The sequence below is a fragment of the Aphelocoma coerulescens genome, chromosome 2 (assembly GCF_041296385.1).
Source record: "Aphelocoma coerulescens isolate FSJ_1873_10779 chromosome 2, UR_Acoe_1.0, whole genome shotgun sequence".
Classification (NCBI taxonomy): Eukaryota; Metazoa; Chordata; class Aves; order Passeriformes; family Corvidae; genus Aphelocoma; species Aphelocoma coerulescens.
The window spans coordinates 75,270,190-75,290,445 of NC_091015.1; the positions used below are offsets into that span (position 1 = coordinate 75,270,190).

General features: G+C 41.5%; 1 protein-coding gene across 4 annotated transcripts in view; it reads right to left on the reverse strand.

Moving 5' to 3' along the window:
* The window catches only part of ATXN1 (ataxin 1), a 343,223-nt gene that overhangs the window by 238,079 nt on the left and 84,888 nt on the right, over positions 1-20,256 (reverse strand). Inside the window, exon 4 of one of the 4 annotated variants that reach the window (XR_011149138.1) lies at positions 12,248-12,308. The exons of the other annotated variants lie outside the window; for them this stretch is intronic. The gene's annotated coding sequence lies outside the window, so the exon portion shown is untranslated. Of the gene's footprint in view, positions 1-12,247; positions 12,309-20,256 lie in introns of those variants that run through there. 4 annotated transcript variants of the gene reach the window in all.

Sequence of the window (20,256 nt, forward strand, 5' to 3'; positions counted from 1 at the left end):
TCTGGCATTTTGTGGTTTTGCAGTATCAGTCAGACGCACTGTCTGGAAACACAGGGCTCACACGCAGAGTCCTTGATTCAGGTCAGATACCTACAGATGCCCGTGGTTGTTTGGCCAGACTGGAAGCTGCAGAATAAAGCACTTAATTAGGTGGCTGAAGTTTATGACAGATTCTAAGGGCAGCCAAGCTAGAAGCCTATTACCACTTAGGAAGTTTTAGTAAATGTAATTACTACGGTATGTTTGATATAATACACGGTCTTCACAAAATGCTCCAAAATAGTGTTTTAAAGACACGTTTAAAGTCTTGTTGCTGTTATGCTTTGTACCTTCTGACTAAGGAATAGGCCTGATGATGTGGATCCCAATGTGAAGCTTACTGAAAACTACTACTAAAATTAATAGAGCATAGTTATGGAAGAGTATTTTGTATAGAATTGCCTTCTCTGGAGTGTGAACAACGCTGCTGAAAGCAGACTCTGGGTTACATTATTCCTGTGATCCAAATTTTTTAACCAGCTGATATCACTAGGGAGATTTAAAGTCTTTATAATTACTGCTTAAGGCCTAGAGTAAGGGGGGAGGAAAGACAATGAAATTATGTTTCATATGTTGATTTAGAGAGTAACCTGTAGTGGTCTGTTAACCTGTTTCATCTATCAGGAAAAGCAAATTAATTCTGTATCCAGTCGGTTTTATGAGCGGCAGCTCAATTTGCTTTCCCAGTTAAGCAGAGAAGAAAGTGGCCTTTTGTCACAAACAATTGCTTCCTGCAATGCTGCAGAATAAGATGTAAAATAGGCAAAGAGCTTTGGATATAGCTTCCAACGTCCTACTAAGAAGTAAAATTTCTTTCTTTCATCTTCCCTCAGAGAAGGAATTCAGGTTATGCTCTGCACTAAATTAAAGTGTTCTGCTCAGTTATGTACATGTACAGCTTTGAAAACTGTTCCTGCTTCTAGGTCAAGGGCTCTCCCTGTGGCCGGGTGCCAGCTTTATCCCTGGACTCCCATAATCCCTTGAAATAAATCAACTTTCCATTGAAATCCTCTGCCAGTTCCACTTCAGACTAAAATGTGCTGTCTGTAGCATGATGCTCTTTTATACTTTTGTGGAAACAAAAAAAAGAAGAGAAACAATGTGGCCATTGTGTACTGGAAACAGTTCTACGTAACAGGCATTGTGTATATTAAAGTCTATCTTTGTATGTTGCACTAACCCAAGATTTCACTGTTTATTATTAGAACTAAGAAAAATACCTTTGACCAAAAGAATAATTTGACTGACTGAAAAGGATCCCAGCTTGTGTGCGTGTGTGTGTGCGCGTGTGTATCCCATTATTACTCTGCTCACGTGGACTGAAGTATGTGGATGCATTATACTACCTCCCTGGGCAGATGAAGCCCTCAAAGATTTTTTCTCTTTCGTGTTTGTTTTTTTTTTTTTTTTTTTTTCCTTCCTTTCCCCCCTAATATAAATTTTCTTCTCTGTGTGTTATAAATTAACCCGAATACATTCACACGTTCCTGTCGAAGACTAAAAGCTGTCACTTCATTTCAGGGAACCAGGCAGCTTTAAACTCAGCTGCAAGAAAGCCCAGATGCTACTACATCTCCAGGGGAAATTCATCTACTCAGAAACGGCAAAACTTCTGAACAATAATAACAAAATACAGCTTAAAGATGCTGATGCCGTTCTCCTGTCGGTGCTGAGGTCAGTACTTTGGAGAGTGGGTGCCAGTCAGAAACTGCAGCACTCACAAGACTGACAATTCTGAAAAGCTCTGCTTCTCCTCCGATCTCAGTAACTTTAAATGGTCTGCCAGTTAAATCAGAACAGCCTGGTATAAAGCCTCCAATTTTCTGACAACCTTTATATTCTCTTGGCTCCTACAAGGCCCTAAAGCTGATGGTGTATAATCCTGAACTGAATGTAAAATAAATACAAAAACCTGTCATGATTTTACAGTTTTCCAAAGGATATTTCACTAAATAAAAAAGAGCTGCATTTTTGGCACACAAGCACTCCATATAAAAATGACAGTTAGTTCTTTAAAATAAAGTTACACAATGCAGTGCCAGACTCTGCCCTCTGAAGTTTCCCCCCTGAGTGCTGGGGAGCAGCTACATCCCCATGAGCCAGCTGGCCCTGAAGGTCCCGTGCTCCTTTCCCCTGCACAGTGGCTATGCGAATCAGGGCTGTGACACCAGCCCAAGCCAGCCCAGCCCTTGAGGGTCCCTCCAGCACAGGAGCCTAGGGGGGAGTACCTGGGTTTCCTCTGAGCTGGGACACAGCCCATGGTGTGGCCAGCTAAATCTAGCACTGGCAATTGATTCCATGCTTGTGGTGCAAATACAGCCTGAGCAAATTGTGACCCAGAGCTCACCCAGCCTTCACGTCCTTGAAATATGTTGCCTAAGAAAATAACAATTGTTTGTGAAAAGCTCTTCTGCTAAGCCTGCATTATTTAGCTATCTACATTAACTGTGTGCCAAGGTGTGGGCTATAAGCTGGAGTGTCCACAGCACTACAGCACGGAAATGAGTTTAAATCACTGACAAACTAGAGCTGATGTCAGGCTCCACTGGTTTCACAGACCTCAAAAACATCTGCACGTCGAGAGTACAGCTACAGGGCCAGACAGAGACACACAGCTCTAGCAAAGTAGGATCTAAACACAGAAACCTTGACAATGGACATGAGGTGCATTTTGAGTGAAGCTGTGACCAGACTAACAAAGGATAGATATACCATCCTGCAAGAAATCTAAAAGACTCATCCTCCAAGTCCTAGGGTGGTAGCTCACTGTTAAAATCACAAGTTACGTTTGAACAGTACTGTTGGAATGGTTGGGAGGGAAGAAATAGAGGCAAGGCAAGGCAATTCAAAAAGGGAAAATCTGTGTTGTACTTACAAGGTTTCCAGGTTTGTCTGCTGTTCTTTCATTGTGCGGGTTTTAAATGTTATGCACCTGTGTCTCATAATCTCCTCCTGGAACAGGGTACAGGCAATTGCACTGGATATACAACCACAGTTAACTACACACCTAGAGCTTTAATTTTAGATCAGACTAAGTGAAACTATCCAGTTGTCTCCTAGAAGCCCTCAGTGGACAGTTTCTTCACTTAGGTCTGCCACGTTTGGGCCTTCTTTTTAAGTGAGGAGTACAGCTGAATCCAAGAATTCAAAGCAAAACTCAGCTGAAACCATTATGTTTCATCTGGTTACATGTCAAAACCTCAAACCTTGTGTACACAGGGCTCAGATCATAAACATATCAGGCCCAACCCTGGAGTGGGACCCAGGTTTGCCTGGAGAGCCCGCAAATCTTTTAGAGAAGCTGATACAAGTTTTGAGCTCATAATGACTTGAAAACCCAAAGCGGCCAGGAGACTTTTCCAAGGTCAAACAGTGAGTTAGAGGGTGAGCTAAGAAGAGAACCACAGCCCTGGCCACTTCACACACTGCTACGAACAGAGGTAGAAACTCACTCTGCTTGAACTTCATACTGCATAGCCTTTGCCAAACCACTCAAAAGAACCACTTTTTTTTGCCTGTTAATTGTTTTAATAAGTCACATGGCAATGAATGACTAAAAATTACATCATCCCTCTAAGGATTCAGCTGTGGAAAAAGCATCCATTTAGCTGCAGGGTAGTTATTACTGTATAGCTTTGATTTTGCTACACAATGCAAACCCTGTTTATGGAAATGCTTACATGCTGCTCCAGGTGAAATCATCATCACTTACAGATATACTCTGAAGCTAAAGGAATGAGCTCAGATCCACTCATCTAGACCCCAAATGAGCCCTGTCCACTTATCTGAGTCTCCACAATGCTCTCAGATGTTGGTTAATGTTCCTTTGGACATTTTTGAATGCCACCCAAATCTCTGCATCTATAACATGAAAACAGAACTCCAAGGTGAGAAAAAACAATTGCAGTTAGACTACCTGTCCCTCCTGCTGGCTCCACCACGGCACACGTCTCACTGGGGAACACTGGGATAATTTCAAGTTCACAGCACAGCATAATGTAGTAATCCCTTTTGAATCTACAGTCATCATGCAGTGGTCACTTATTTGCTGCTCCACATGCATTCTACCAAAATTTTAAGACTTCCAGCAATACAGCAAGCAACTGCTTCAGGATTGATGCTGAAACACCATCAGGGCTGAGGATTGCTACAGATTGCTTTCTAATAGTCCCTGCTGTTTGACACCTGGAGTGGCATTAAGGAGCTCTGGCACTGTATCCAGAGTTCTCTACCAATAATTGAAAGTGCTTCTATAATATAGGAAAAAGAGAAGGGTGATCAGGGTTCAAGGATCAGGTCTGTTTATGGTCTTGAAAACATTTTTGTGGGGTGAGGGGTCAGCATTTGAAAAGTAAGGTATGGCTTATATACACATGAATAAAAACCTGACATTGTAATACATACCTTTACCAATTCAGGTTAATTAGGAGTTTACTGTACTCCCAGATAGTTTTGCTTGCAGGCAAATTTTTTTTGAGCTCAGCAGCCAGGACTGTATCTAGGGCTAAGCTTTCCCACCATATCATTCCAATATTAAAAGAATTTTTCTGGCTTCCTGTTAAACCATGCACTGATTACAAAATTCTTTTGCTTATTTAAGGCCAGATTCAATAAAAATCCTGTCCAGCTTCTGCATCATGGAAGGCCACAAAAGCCCTGAAATATTTTGGTTTTGAAGCCTGTGTGGGCTTCCATGGTTTGGATGCTGGGTAACTGTTCCAGTGAATGTGGTCCTCATAAAGCTTTTCAAGGTCCTGCTCCATATGGACCTAGTGATTCCTCTTTATTCTCTCCAGTGTGGATTACAATCGACTTCAGAGAATCTCTGATTTATGCCTCTAGCTACAAGCTAAATCCTACAGGAATAGGTCCTTTTCATATCAGGTCACATCCTCTGCAGAACACTGACAGAGAAATTCGAGTTTCTGAAAAGCAAGTACCACTTATGAAAATCTGGTATGTTTTGCATGCTTTATATGAATATAAGTGATTGGTAAAATCTAAAAGGAAATTCAATAAACTACTCATTATCTATATTCATATGACTAAGCTACACGTGGAACGTAGCTTTTATCCTCCATAAAAAATGTACAGATGTTCTATAGAAAACTGTATGAACAAACTTTAACCTCACGACTGCTATTATTTTGTAATAAAGGCTTACAGCATAATGTGAGCTTTTTTTAGAATGTAAGTTCCATGTGAGTAGCGTGTTGTTAATTTAATATTAATGCAATGCACCAGGAAGAAGTCTGCACAGAATCTCAAAGACAGAGAATCACAGTGCTGCAGACAGGAGATTTGTGTCATGGATTTTATTTGTTTCAGCACTCACAAAAAAAGTCATTGACCAGGATTCCCATTGCCACAGGGCAGTGGATTCATCTACAGATGCTTTCACATGCCTTGGCATGAGGCTTTTGCTGCAGCATTCCCACTACTGTTCCTGAGAATCATGTGGTTAAGTCACCTTGTGCTGCACAGAAAATTTACCTCTCACTGTCAAGTGCATATGAATGAGCTTCTTTTTTGGGAACAGCAAAAGAAAAAAAGAATCCACTGAATAAACTTTTGAATTTCTTTTGCGGAACCATCCTTCAGGTAGCAGGTGCAAAGGCTTTCACTAAACTTGCAGATTGCAAGTGCAGTGCCTGCCTTGCTTGCAACACAAACTAATTAAAGCAGAACAGAACAGAAATCAAATTTCACCCACAGTTTTCCTTTCTCAGGGCCTGAGTCCTCTCCCTTGCAGCGTCTGCCATTCAGATTACATATCCTGTATTCCTTCGAGGAGTCAGTTCACTGTCTCATCTCCAAATGCATTGGTGAAGTAATTTATGACTCCCATTATTATAATCGCTTAGCAGCTCCCAAGCATGTAAAAATAGCAACAATAATTTCTCCCACTTTTCCTTCCTTAGCACCCCATAGGAGAAAGAGCCTGATTAAATCTGTAGGGGTTACACTTGCACTTGTGTGTTTCTATAACTTACAGAGCAAGTTTGACATTTTCGGGAAGTGATGATGTCTACAGACATCTTACTCTTTGCAGAAATCATTCAGTCTAGATAAAACTTCTCAAAAGTCCTGTGTCCAGAAGCTTCCTTCTTTTGCTTGACAGTTTCATTGCTTGTGTGAAATCCACTCATGATCATAAAGGGTGGCCCAATCTCAGAAACAATAAAGGCCATTTCCTTGGAAGCCTTCCAGGATCAAATTTGAAAACCTACCCAGGACTCCATGCAATGAAGCAGAACCTCCATGCCTATCAGGGAGGAAAAAAATGGGGAGACATTTATGAACAGACCCATGGCAATGTGTGCATGGTAAATGGACAGCCTGCTCCCATTTGTTCCAGTTTTCTGAGCATGTGATTGCAAATGCAGTTATCATTTTATGTGGACCATCACAGCTGCACTGCACCCATCAGAGCAAAGACAACAGTCTAGTCCTCGTGAAATGGAGATGGAGTCTTCCTATTTCTGTGCATAGTCTGTAGGCAAATACTAAAGCCCAAAAGTTCACAGAGGTGCAACAAATGTCAAACAAAGGCCCTCAGCACCTGGAATAGTTATGAAAGGAAGAATTTCAAAGCACTCCTCTGCTTCTACTGTCATCATCTAGGTCTAAACTACTAGGAAGAAGTATCCTGGTTTTTCTAAAGGCATAATTTTAAATCCATTTTGGTTAAACCAGTGTAGAAGACATGGACATTCTCATATTTCAGTGCTAAACCATGTCTGGTTTGGTTTAAGCTTAAATCTTTTAGGAATTGATTTTGTATTTGCAAATAAGATGGTCTTTATCTAGTAAAATCCATTTGGTTTACATGTGATTTTTAAGCAACACTGATACAGCTGTTTAACACAACTGATACCTTTGACTTGTCTGGTTCACTTCTGGCCAGTTGTTCTGCAGTGCAATGTCAGCTTCAGGTAGCCACTGAGATAGTTACAGGAAGGCAGTAATTATGCTTGCAATAATGAATATGAAAACTTAGATAACATCTACAGAAAAGCAGGCACTATAGTTCACTATGTGATCTCCTCAGCTCTCCAATGGTTTCACATGCTTATGGAAGAAGCCTTGTCAGCTTCCAGAGATGAGGAGTTTGGAAACAGGAAAACAACTGCTTCTTGTAACTCCTCTGGCTCCACCTTAGGAGAAGGAACAGAATGCTTTCAAGGAGCTTCCAGTTATATGCACAGTTCCTCCATACATGTTAGCAGCATTTGATGATCTACAGTATCAAATATCAAGAGTGATCCAACAAAAAATTATGCACTACCATTTTTCACTGGCAAAAGTTACAAGGGCGGTATCAGTACCCTGATCTACCTTGAAACTTCAGTAATGGGGATCAAGTTACTGGCTGCCTCACTGCTGATGTTAGAGATTAATTTTTGTCAACTTGATTAGCAGAGGATAGCTAAAGTTTGGGAGGTAACTCTAGGATCTCACTCTTTGAAAGACCGATCCATGAGTGAATCTTACCAGACCACACATTAGCTGGAAGATTAGATGGAAGATGCAAGTCAAAGGGGGAGATCACAACCTCCATTTACTGAAGCCCCAAATACCCCATTTCCATGTCCATTTGCTCAAACCTGGAAAGACTGTGTTACGTTTCTTCTCCCAATTTAGCTTGAGTGGCTGGGATGTTTCAGAGATGATTTTTGTGAAAAAAACCACTTCATACAAAAGATGTGACAAAGTGAGTAATGTCAGACGAGGTATATAAAGCAACATTAAGCTCCTTCTGCAATGTCAGATAAGTAGGCCTCTGGCAGTGGCAAGGTACATTGCAGTACTTTGCATCTATGTCTGTGTCAAGCAATATTTCTGCCACTGGTACTCGCTGACTGTCTTTCAGGTCTTCTGCTCAAGCCTTCTCTTATTTCTGGGAGGAACTGGGAGAAGACAGAAGAGCAGGAGCTGAAGGCTGAGCATGCCTAGCAGTAGCTGCATTTCTGTCTCCCTGATATGTTCTCTTATTCCAAAAAGTTTTCTAAAACCATAGGCCGCACAAAAGAAATGTTGGGTTGGCCTGCTTCGTACCACTCCAACCACATGCTTTTTACAATCTGCTTCTTCAACAGAATGGCTGATAGCTTAGACAGCAAAGCATGACAAGCTGATGCATCAGGTATTTCCATCAGACTAAGGAGACTTATCAGGTAGGGTTTTTCTTGTCCCTGCATCAGTGACCATTTCTTCATTTGAAATTAATTGGAAAAACATTCTGAGGAGAAGCATTTCCCATGCAGTTGATGCTCCTACCTGCTACAACCTGTGCCTCCTTTGGGGTAGGCTGAAAACACTTAGCCTTCGCCAGCAGCCCTGTCACAGGGACCAGAACTGAACCCCTGCTTTGGCTGCAGTTTCCCCTGGTGTCATCACATCTTGCACAGTCACACCAAATGATGGAAGTGACAAGTACACCACACATGTTTCAGAGTCCCATCCCCTCTTTTTAGGTGAGGAACACTGCCACATGCCCCAGAAAGCTCCACATATGCTATTAAAAGAAAACAACCGCCACTAAAAAAAAAACCAGTGCCTTCTATGCTACAAGTAACAACTCAATGGCAAACTACTAATCTATTAAAATTTTTCATTAAATAATTTCTCCCAGCTGATGCTTATGAAAGGCCCTGCCAGGCCAAAATGTCAGCTCATTTATGGGATTTATTATTACTACTGTCAGGCCAGAAGGGTTTGCTGCAGCAGATCCATCAGGCATGCTCAGACAGGAGCTCCTGCCTTTGGGCCAGCTGCCTCAAAAACAGGACCAACAAATGTCAGATGTCAGGTTCTCATTTCAGGTCCTGCCTCTTCCCTTTCAATCACCATGGATCAATGGATCGTTTTAGCTGTTTAGCAACTGGCAAAGTCCACCTCACATAAGGTAAGCATCAGTGGTTGTTCAGCTTTTAGAGCTGATAGAGATCTTTGTCTCAGCTTTCTCTATATTTAAAGTACTAAAGCATGGCTTCAAGGACTTGTGACTCAATCAGCAGGGGAGGGGCAAGCTAGAGGATGAGGTGTACTTTCCTCAAGGTGGTGGCTGCTCACCATAGCCATGTGCTTTGGGAGAGGTGGCTGAGGGCATCTGTAAGCTGCAGGTCTGTGTTCAGGAGTCACAGGCTGATCCTGGTGCAAAGAGAGGATTGCACTTGGGTTTCATAATGGAGTTCATGGAAGCCAGTGAAAATTGAACTGCAGCCAAGGTGGAGAGCCATGTAGAACAGATGTCTTTACAGAGGATAAAAAAAACAAACAAAAAAATACTCAGAGTCTGAGTTAGAACTCTTGGCCCACGTCAAATATGTAAAAAGCCCCAAAGTGCTCTATTGTGGCTGTCCCAAACACTTAAATTCCACATGTATAAAGTAAAACACATTTGCATTGCTAATTTATTAAAGGACTTCTTGACCCAAAGTCAAATACTAGCACAAGTCTTCTGCATGGAAAAGCTCTGATAAGCATGCTCTTTAACTCTCTGTGAATGTTCAGTAATGTTCCTTTTAAAAGTACATATGCTTCTTCTCGTGTCTGATGCTAATTATCTTATCAGATAACAGGCAGCCCTGTGTTGAGTAGGTATGTAATATATCAGCCTTGGGAAGGGGATTAAAAAAAAAAAAAAAAAGCCTTATCTTTCGAGTAGATTTGCAACTGTATATGATCTAAGTCTGTGGAAACTTTCCTCTGCAGCACAGAGATTATATAAGGAAGACAATGAAGAAAAAAAAAATCTTAAAAAATCCCAGACCTGTACAGCAATTCTACAGGCTGTTCCTTTCTGTGGAATTTTCTCCTCTATCAGTATTTTGGAATGGCATACAGGTTAAACTGTTCATCTGGCAGGGAAAGCAGCTTTGGTAATTGTAAGTTTACATTATACTATAAACAATCAGATTAGAGTAAACAGATGAACTGTGTAAATAAAATGTCACTGCTTAGCTCTCCTTTGTGACTTGTATTCTGATACCACTACTACTGCTTTTACTACAACTACTACTACTACTGCTAGGCTTCAGCTGACAGTTCAGCCTGAAACCCTTTATTCATCTTTATTACTGCTTCAGCTGTTTTGAGAGCAAAAAGGCATGGAGGACTTATTGGCCAGAGGCTCTCTAACCTAGCAGGCCTGCCTGGGAAATCAATATGCCGCACTCAAGAGCACAAAGATGGATTGTGAAGCCAGGGCTGGCAAAGGAACGCGCACTGCATCTGGAAGGACACGGAGACAGCCAGTTCTGCTCCGCCAGAAGCCTCCCAGACCGCGCATGTTTGCACACCAACCTCGTGGCACCCTTCCAAGACAATTTGTGAACCTTGGTTCACACCATTTTCAAAGTAGGTCATACGCAGTAATCTCAGCCGAAGAGAGATACCCTGTCAGCAGCAGTGGCTGCGAGGAGGGCGATAGCTGCGACCAATGAGCGAGCTGGTGCAAAGCGGGGAGCCGAGCGCTCGCAGGACGCCAGGACTGGGGCCAGCTGCAGCCAAGGTGCTCGCCGGGCTCAAACAGCTGACGGGCGGGCTCCCACACACCCAGCCTCTTGCCATTTACAGCTGTACAAGCACCCACTGTTCCCCTGGACACAGCCACCGGCACGGCTTAAACATTAACCTGAATGAAAATACAGTAGGAGATGAGATCTAACCTTTACTGAGCTCTATTTTCGTGACAGCAGGAATCAGCTAATTCTGAACGAGGGGATTTAAATTTACTACGAGCTATGGATTACTGCTTCCTAACGTGCTTCCGTCACCTGCCCCTGCTCTGACAGTCAAAACACAGCCTTGAAGGTAGCTGTGTTGACAGAGAGGATTCCTAAAGCATTTACAGTTTCCTGCATTTTCCTGTATCCGTTGCTTGAGCTGTTTTAGGGACATGGAATTAGGAACGGGCACATTTAAAGGTGTATTTTTGAAAAATGGTGTCCAGGAAAATAAGTGCAGAAATGAGTGTGCATACTTGTTTCCACACTATAACAATATAAAAATCATCAGAGAATTACCAGTTTCAAGCAACAGCACAGAACTTCCCAGGCATAGGAAGTGCTGGGAATGCAATGCCTTTAAACACAGCCTGCACACCATGACACAGATGACTTGATGCTAGAAAGCTAAAGGATTGCCTGAAGAGTGCCACTGCGTTATGTAATTTTTTTTTTTTTTTTAACAGGTTAATTTTTAAACAGGCTCAATTTAACCTTGTTCCTCGTCAATAGTTACATGAATCTGAATGAAAATATGCTCTCTGGAGAAATCCACTCCAATATAACAGGCATGCATCATTTTTAGCTCTGAAATCAACACTGAAGCAGCAGAGCTGGACAAGCATTGCTTTTTTTTTTTAATCTGGCAAGTAAGAGGCCTGACTTTCCTCCATTTAAAAAGCTGTGCTTTTTCCTTTTTCTCTTGCTTTCCCTGTGATGTGTCAGACTAGAAATCTTAAACAAAAAGGACGAGAGATTTCTGAAGCTACCATACTCTATGCAAAGAGAAAGGGAAGACAGGACCCTGAAGACTAGCAAAAAGACTTATCTCCCATCCAAGAAAGAGTGCACAGAATGACTGTCTGCTCCACCAGAAGTGACCTACCTGATCAATAGCTTGTCCAGGGAGTTTTAAGACATGCAGAAACATGCCACAATGTGCTACTGTTATCAGCTAAAAGGGTGCTGTCATGACTTTCTATGCAAATATACAGAAAGATCCATAAATCCAAGAAGGGTAATCACTCAGTACATCATCAAGGGAACAATTTATTCTCTAACACGGGATGCGATACTTTCCTGCCAAAATCACATTGCTTGTTTGTTATCACTAAGCTTTGAAAAAAAAGTAACCAACAAAAATCCCTTCTGCTGCTGCCTCTGGAAAAGAAAATCCCTTTTAAGAAAAATTGTAACAAAGAAAACCCCCAGACACTTCACAGTTTTTTCCAGAATGACAATTTACTCTAGCTGTGGTTACAAATGCTCTCAGTATTGTACAATTTCAGGTCATGTGAGTTTTATTACTTTTCAGACTAACTTGTGCTTTTTCCCAGCCAGCTGCTGGCAGTTGTCATCTTAGGACTGAGAGCAAACTACTTTGAAAGCAAATTTGTTCAGAAATTTTTTTAAAGTGATTCAGAAAAAGAGTCCTTCGTATTTTTCATTTTGGTTTGATTATAACCTCTTTTTTTCTTCCGTCTTTGAAAGGAATGAGTTTCCAGTACTAAACAGGTCACAGACTAATTATGCATCCACCTGAAAATTAAACACACATTCAAAAGCTTAACTAACAGCATATACTAATTCATAACAAGTATATGTCACTCAGTTTTTTCATGGTTGATCGTTAGGGTGTAAGCAAAACCAGATCACATCAAACCCAGAGAACAAACGCTGTAATCTTTCTGCAGGTTTAAAAGGAAACAACAGCAAGGTGATACTGTGTTGAGGAAGCTGATCCAATACTGCAGGGCAGCAACAGCAAGTCCTGTGTATCTGAAATCTTTGTGTCAGGAGGGGGGTGGTCTCTGGGGTTACTCAGAGAAAAATCAGTCCTGAGGCCTAGCCAAGCTGCTGTGCTTGGACAGGTCAGCAGAGTCATTCCATGCTCGGGCCAACCTGAGATCAAACCTGGATGGCAACTTTCAACATAAACCTTTGCCTGAATTGAAAAGACAGACAAAAACTTTGGCAAACCCTTTTATGTTTAGTGTAGAGCCAAATTTATTATCTGTGACATGCACATCTTCTTGCTCTGGTGTCACCAATTAGTTTTTATTAGCTTTCTATGTTTTCCCTCACTTTTCATAGCACAGGTTTGGCAACAGCATTTCAGATGCATAAAAGTCATCAAATCTACATTTCCTTCACAGAGTGGAGGTGTTTGAGTTAGTAACATCTCTTTTACAGATTTCCTCAGTCATAAAAACCATTTTTCTTTGACATGGAGAGAGGAATGTGCAAAGCTAGCAGAGATCAAAGGCCCAATGAAGAAGCTGAAAGGACCTCAGCATGGTCTTTACAGAGGTGCACAGTGGCACAGAAAAACTGTGAGCTAACGTAGCTGATTTGTACACGACCTGCCTGCCTCCAGCTGAGCACTTGCTGTGACAGAGTTTGGGATTTTTTTGGAACAAGTGCTGCAGAACTCTAATGAACTGGTGCTGGTTAAAGGAAATCTTCGGGCAATGCTAAGATTGAAGATGGATTAAAGGTGACTTCAGTCAACCTTTGCTTCCTTATCCCAAGTTCCCTAAGATCAGCACAGGTAAGACTGAGCTATTATTTATTGCCTTTTGGATCTGCTGCTGCAGTAAGTTTGAAGAATAGCATGACCTGGCTCTTCCCAGTTACCTTTGCACTTGGCAAAAGCTGTGGTCTCACAGCGTTCCAGGTACCCACTGTGTCAGGGACAGGAACCCCACACATCACCTCCCAGACAGTTTTTAAACGGAGCTAAAGCATTTCTACTGTTTAATTACTTTTAATATGGTTTCTGGAATGTTCTAGTTAGGCTTGAAGGATTTCACATGGTCTCTTCTGGCTATGATCAGCAGATACCTAGACTGGAGTATGGTGGAGCTAAAAAAATGGGATTGTTACTATTGCATATTCAGTAGCATGCACATACTCGCACACTAGAGAAGGGTTTCCATGTCAGCATTGATGAGCCTGAAGAAGTGCTACTGAGGCTTCACTGTGGCCTCATTCTTGGTGGCCAGAAAGAACATCCTCTTCTAAGACAAATGGTTGAAAGTGTGCATAGTCAAAATTGCAGAGCACAGTTTTGTTCTGTTCACCTCTTTCTCCGCCCTAGTGTTGCCTCAACTCTGCTGTTGGGAGCACTGGAATAAGCCTGGTGTAGTAATACTACGGAAGTCAATGGGTTTATACTGCTGTAACTGATGTCAGAAGGTAGTTTAGAGGCTCAAAGATCTAAGCTTGTGTGTTACCCCGACCGTTTCTGACCAAAGTGCTTAGCTGACCGCCACTGGATTAGCAAGTGCTTCACACTTCCTGCACTCACAATGTCAGCTCTCCCCCGAGCCGAAAGAGCTGCTCCTCCACCTCGTTCATTTATGACAGGTAGCACAATAGCTGGCTCAGCCTGAAGACCTCCATGACCCAGGGCCATGACCATACCAGGGCTTTTAACACAGTGACTCACCTCAGTTTAGCACCACCCAAGTAAATGTAACCCTTCAGTTTAAAGCACATGGCATTTTTCTTGTGTTGGCATCAAATAAAATAGCACACCAATCCTTCTGGTATTAGTCAAATGGGGCTTAAAAATCCACTCATATGCTTTGCAGTTGCAAGATTTCCCTGGCAAGTATGTACACTGGTCTCAGTCATGGATTCTCACAGAATCTAAGCTTTTGTTAAGAAAAAGAGAAATAAAAACCAAACTTCATGGCAGCAAAAACTGCCTTGCCAAGCTTAAACTGAGTGCAAACTGTAGCAACACTGGCTTCCCAAATCATAGAGAAATAACTTCAGTGGTTGTTCAGCTCCTCCATCCCAGTGGACTGGAATCCACCAGCACCTACTGATGGAGATTACCAAGATCCCAGCCTATTCTCCATGCCGTGCAGGGAAAACCCAACAGCCCCCTAAGCTGAAGCTTAAAAAAGCTAGACTTGGGGACAGGAATGGGCACTGGAATGATTCACAAGAGAGAAAGATCCTGAAGGAAGGATGCTGAAGGAAAAGATGAGTAACAGAAATAGCTTGCTTGCTTCATCTTCCAGAGAAGCAAGGAGGAGGGCTAGGGATGCTGAAATGAGAACACTACTTCTTTTTTCCTCCCGTGACTATCAGGAAGTTGACAGGGAAAAAAAACAAGCTGCTCTGCTTCAACAGCTAAAAATGAGAGTTTCCCACTGAACAAATACTTACTAGCTATAAAGGTAGAACTGCATCTCCAAGCAGGCTCCTGCAGTAACTTTCTCTCAGAAATCCCCCAAATCCCAAGTGCTGGTTCACTTGTCTTCATCTAGTTTGTTTACCTACATCAGACTTGTTGGTATAAGCATGTTTCTTGGGAACAATTTTTTAATATAAAATTGTACCTTCTCTTTTATTTTCGTCAATGAAATTGTGAACATCAGCCTGGTGATTACTTTTAATTTTACCGTGTTATGTTTTTTAAGAGAGTAAATATTATAAAATAATAATAAAATGCTTGTTGGGATGTGTTATTATATTTTTGTTATCATAACCTGAATACCACATATTTTACTTATTCAGGGTACTCTTCTCTTGACCACTATCTCATCCATGCGGTAAAGTCAACAGGAAAGGCTAATATCTCATCAGTGGTCAGAGGAACTCACACAATCACTAAAACTGAGACTTTTCTCAATGTAAATAGCACAATTTTTTTTGGCAAGCCATTTGATTTGGCTTAAGCCACATAATGCAGAGTTCTGTCCATCTGTCCTACTTAATTATAATGATTGCAGAACCTAAATTTGCTTCCAAACATCCTTAATTAATATTATACTACAGACTGGGTGGGTAAGGGGAGGAACTCCTCTGTTTCTGATTCCCAAAAACCCCCAATCAAACCAAAACAAGGTCTGGAAGATTTTACATTATTTTTTCAGTGTCACTGCTAGAGACTTAATAACCACATTATGTGCCCTGTGGTCTTTAATAATTTCATATAATAAGCAAACAATGTTTGTTGGCAAACAATTTGGTAAAACATCTTAACTTGCATTTTTCTCTGTGCCAACAGAAGATTTGTTCCACGTAGGAAAATTTTCATCACAGGATATACATGCCCTGCATGCTCTATGTAAATAGAAAATTTTGACCAAAGTGCTACAAATATCTGAATTCAGCTGTAAGTAATACCATTTTAGATAGGTTACATTTAGTTAATTCCAATTGCTCTATCAAGTTGCAGGCAGGGAGAGAAAAGCCATCTAGTGGACAAAAATGTAATTAAATACCAGAAAATATTTTGAAGCACAAAGCTGGAGAACTCTTTTTTTATTTTGTTATTCATCTGCAGTACTGCTTATCTAGGAACACTCTAGAAGACTCTGGGAAATCAGGGTTTGCTGGAGGGCAACAGCATAGATCTCTAAGCCCACGTTTTTGGCAGATTTTTTGATTAGCAATTGTCATAAAACATGGAAGACGCTTTGTCCCTCCTATCCCTCACAGAGAATTAATCAGCATATTTCTTACAGCGCTGCAAGGGTCATCAGTCGACTGAATATCTTATCACTAGATTCAACACTATGTGCCAAGCAGACTGGCATTGCCACAGGGTTTAAATAACTGAGCTAATATTTAAACTTTTGCCCCCTCTGATCCCTGAAAAATAATGAGAAGAGACTTTGTGACTTTGTAAACAGATGAGTCAAAGGGCACCCAGAACAGCCTTTTACTAAAATTATCTTTGAGAGTCTCTGGGACACAAAATCAGGGAGGGCTGGGGAGCATGAGGCAGAGCAGCTGAGCCACCCCTCTCACAAGCCTGCACGTGGGATTCGTTCAGCATCTGACGTGAAAAGTGGGGAGAAAGGAACAAAACCTCACATCCCACTATTATTTACAACACCCTCTGGCCTTTGCTGAAATGCAGACTACCATGGTTGTAGTGGCCTGTGCCATGAGTTAAGTAGCTGAATGTTTCCCAAGCAGACAGGCTGAGCTCTGCACTGCTCTCCGTTTTCCACTTATGCCAGGGAGCACAAGGGAGTAAACACAGCAGCCTTTTCTGTGCAGCATTTTCACAGACCTGGCCCCCAACTTCATGCTCTTCTGACACAAAGTTGAGAGCATTTAGCTAGGCACTTTCAGCTAATCTTGAAGAGCAGATAACGATCAGTCATGCTCAGGCAGGCCAAAGCATTGAAGCCAAAGTATAATTTCAGTGGGATTACAACAACCCAAACCACCATCATCAGAGAATATCCTGTGATGATGCAATCAAACATCTGTGACTTCTGCTGCTCCCAGCAATATACTGAAGCGGGATTAGTGACCTGCCACTTAGAAACTGCTCTGGTGCTGGAACAACAGGTTTTTCTCCGTCTCCAGTACCCCTTTTGTTTGAGATAATAGGTAACCCCAGGTATTTTGTGCTCCCAGTAACAAAAGAAGAAAAAAACATTTAAAAATCTCTGAATTAATCTTTTGAAGTAGAAGGAGCATCCCATGCAATGATTTCCACCCGAGACATCTTTGCAGGGCCATGCATTTACCCAGCTTTTCCAACTGACCCTGCACACACATGCTTAGATGTATCACATAAGGAACAGGCATCTCCTTACATCACTCCTCTGTTTGCCCCAGCATGAGGACTATTTAAAGCATTACTTCTGATAGAGCCACTATTTGCTGTGCTCAGACAACCCTTGTGTTGCTGGGTTGTAACACAAGGGAAATGAAGCTTCTGGGCTACCTTGCACAGACCTTCTCTACAGTCTCTTATTCATCTCTCTCCTAATGAATCACAGCCTTTTCTCTCTCTTTTCATAATAACCAAATAAGGATTTCAGGGTTTGGCCCATTCACTACATTCTGTGTTTTAATACAGACAAGAATGGAATACAAAATACTGCCAAAAGTTTAGCAGCATGGGGCAATCTTTTTGCTATTTTCATGTCTACAGTTCCCAATTCAACAATGCCAACTTGCTGTTCTGCACGACTGCAAAGCTAGGAATTCATAAACAATAACAATAATAATAACTGTCCAACAAGGCCTCATCCCAGCCATGCATAAGTGCAGGACTGGCACAGAGCAGAAAAATGCTGCTTTGTGCCTTTACAAAGCTGACGATATAAACTTTGCACTGTCAGTTTAAAACTTTGGCATCTGTGTCTGCAAATGGGGAGGAACCCATTTTCAGATACTTGTGAAATATAAACTTCAGCTGTTGCCAAGCTCAGAGATAGATTTGCTCCTTTTTATTTTTAAGTTTCCTGAATATGTGGAGAAACCCACAAAGACATTTTAGAGATGTGTAGCTATGAAAAATGTACATGCTTCTGTTTTTTTCTAAGGAGCATTCTCAATCATTGTAATTATTCATTGAGAATGCTTTTTAAAAAAACAGAACCATGGCTATTTTTCACAGCAACAAACCCCTAAAACAGCTTCAGAGCTTTCTGAGAAACTTAACAAAAAAACTGCCTTTCAGCTAAGAACAGTAAAAATAGATCAAAAACCAATTAGCTGGCCCGCATGTCAGAAGACAGGTGTGCTTTGGATGTGGTATTTATACAGAATCAGGATAAGCATTTTTTTTACTTTTACACAGATTCTTGAAGACTGTAAATACCACAAACCTCTTCTTGCCAATGCCCATCCCAACCATTTAAAACACCGGCCACTCAAAGAATAACCTTAGAATGCAGCCTAAAACATTTCATCTTGCCTCCTACCAGGTTATAAAAGTGAATTAACATGAAAAGCAGCAGACTGATGAGTGAATTATGGTAATAATGAACCTTCAAAAGCAAAAACAAGTAAACTCCTTTGGAAACTGCAGCCGGAGAGAAGGCTGGGAACACCGAAACCAATTACGACTCCTTTAGTGCTACACCTGTTTAAATGAATGCCAAATCCAGCACAGAATTATTTACATTATGTTATTAACAAAGGGATATATGAGTAATGGGAAAATAGAAATGGTTTATGCAAAACAGGCTCTGCTGAAACCATCTAAGAACTTCAGGTATTTGTGTCAGAAAGCAAAGGCTGTGGTCAGACCTGCACTGACTGCCCTCGAGTTAGGCAAGGAGGCTTCAGCTCCCTCTCTAGCTGCTGGTCACTGTCCCCAAGCTGCCTGATTGATGCCAGAATAAATACCCATATAATTGCCTCTTATGCAATTCAGTTGATGATCTTCCTGCTTTTCAATACTTTGAGGTTATTTTTTAAAACTATATTGCTCAAGCAGAAACAGATTTAGGGACAAGAAACTGTGCCAGGAAATCAAAGAGGGATAGTCTTCTGCAAACACGTGGCAGGTGATAAGCAAATGGGAAGAGGTGGACAGCACCAACTTCTTCCCCAGGTCATAGTATATCTTCTTACTATTATACCTTCTTACTATAAAAGAAGATCAGGTGCATACAACCCCTTCTCTCCTTCCAATTTTTGAGGATTCAAGTACCTACATACATGATGTTTCCCCACTGTATAAGACACTTCATGTATTAAGGCATGTGACAGACAAGAAAAATCGTATTTCTAAAGAGACCAAATGCAAGGCTGGGAGCTGAAAGTGACTGAAGAAGCCTGGCAAACCTGCCCAGGGGCTGGGATACTCAGGAAGCCCAGATCCCAGCTCTGTCTCCATGGCATTTCTTCTTCCATACCCTGCCTTCCTCCCACCTTTAAGATCTTGTTCAAATCCTGATGTGGGAATGGGCAGGTGACCATTGACTGAAATGGACTGAAATGGAAATGATCACTTGCAGAAGTAGGTTTCCAAACCCATGCTGCCCTCCTCACTAATCTCATCCTCTCATTGAAAAATGCCAGGCCATCTCAGGCAGATGGCTATGGTCAGGCTTCCCCGACACTGGCTTGAAGCAAAAATCCCTTTTCTCTCAATTCCTCCTTTTATGATGCATCTACTTTAACTAGTTCAGAAATGGTTCCTCAAGCCAGCAGAAAAATCAAGCTGTCTCTTTTACTTCCAGCAAGCACATTCGATGGTTTTGACATGGTGATAAATATTGTCCATTCTTGTCACAGCCAGGACACACATAACTCAGTTTGATTGTTTAATTCAGCAATGTAACAGAAAAAGACATCTCTCTCTTTTATACCAAAGAAACCTTGCAAAAGGGCTTATTCTATACAAAGAAGATGGTACATTAAGATCAGAGACACAATTTTTCACAATTCAAGTTTCACTAGAGCAGTAAAATAAAGTGGCTCTCTTCCATTCCCATACCTAATGCAAGCAGTACACAGACAAGGAAACTGGGCTTTTACAGCAAACTGAACAGCCTGCTGCACCCCAGCAAAGCTTTGGGGAAATTAAGAATGGAAATAAATGTTGTATAACAAACTGCACAGCACAGAACAAAAAAAAAAAAAAAGGCAGAATTCAATGTTATATTCAGTGCACATCTCAGAGGACTTTGCCAGATCCTTGCTGTCTCCTGAAGAAACGCTCATTCCAAGAATGGTTGAACACCACAAAGTGACCATGGGCTCCGACAGA